The 1,168-nt window shown below is 34.0% G+C and overlaps 1 non-coding gene across 1 annotated transcript; it reads right to left on the bottom strand.

Moving 5' to 3' along the window:
- Positions 1–1,010: 1,010 nt before the first annotated feature.
- Positions 1,011–1,114, bottom strand: LOC127740345 (small nucleolar RNA R71). The gene has a single exon (XR_008001024.1). It is a non-coding gene; the product is annotated as a small nucleolar RNA R71 (small nucleolar RNA).
- Positions 1,115–1,168: the final 54 nt, after the last annotated feature.

Here is a 1,168-nt window from a genome sequence, read left to right on the forward strand (position 1 = left end):
AAAATATCTTATCTAACTTCTTATCTTCCTATCTTTTCAAATTTGACTATAATATCTTTTTCAACTAACTATTTGACTTTTTGTTTGTTTCTTATCTTTTTCAAAACCAACTAACTACCTATCCCTCTCTAATTTTCGAAAATACCTCTCTCTTTTTCAAAAATTCTTTTTAATTGTTTTAAATTTTAATTTTAATCATATCTTATCTTTAATTTTCGAAAATCACCAACCACTTTTTCAAAATTATTTTCGAAATTCTCTATCTCTTTTCTTATTCTATTTAATTATTTATTTACTAACACTTCTCTTCACCTCTCCTCATCTACAAATCCGAACCCAATCTATCCCTTGTGTTTGGATTCTTCACTTTTCATTCTTCTATCCCCTTCTTTTTTTTTTTACTAACATAAAGGAATCTCTATACTGTGACATAGATGATTCCTCTTTCTTTTCTTGTTTTCTTCTATTTCATATGAGCAGGAACAAGGATAAAGGCACTCTTGTTGAAATTGATCCTGAACCTGAAAGGACTTTGAAGAGGAAACTAAGAGAAGCTAAATTACAACAATCCAGAAGTAACCTTTCAGAAAATTTCAAACAAGAGAAGGAGATGGCAGCCGAACCCAATAATGATAATGCAAGAAGGATGCTTGGTGTCTTTACCAAGCCCACGTCCAAATTTGATGGAAGAAGCATTTCCATTCCTGCCATTGGAGCCAATAATTTTGAGCTTAAGCCTCAATTAGTTGCCTTAATGCAACAAAAATGCAAGTTCTATGGACTTCCATCTGAAGATCCTTATCAGTTTTTAACTGAGTTCTTGCAGATTTGTAAGACTGTAAAGACGAATGGAGTAGATCCTGAAGTCTACAGACTCATGCTTTTTCCCTTTTGTAGTAAGAGACAGAGCTAGAATATGGTTGGATTCACAACCTAAGGATAGCCTGGACTCATGGGATAAGCTGGTCACGGCTTTCTTGGATAAATTCTTTCCTCCTCAAAAGCTGAGCAAGCTTAGAGTGGATGTTCAGACCTTCAAACAAAAAGATGGTGAATCCCTCTGTGAAGCTTGGGAAAGATACAAGCAGTTGACCAAAAGGTGTCCATCTGACATGTTTTCAGAATGGACCATATTAGATATATTCTATTATGGTCTATCTGAATTTTC

This window comes from Arachis duranensis, chromosome 6 (genome assembly GCF_000817695.3).
Source record: "Arachis duranensis cultivar V14167 chromosome 6, aradu.V14167.gnm2.J7QH, whole genome shotgun sequence".
Classification (NCBI taxonomy): domain Eukaryota; kingdom Viridiplantae; phylum Streptophyta; class Magnoliopsida; order Fabales; family Fabaceae; genus Arachis; species Arachis duranensis.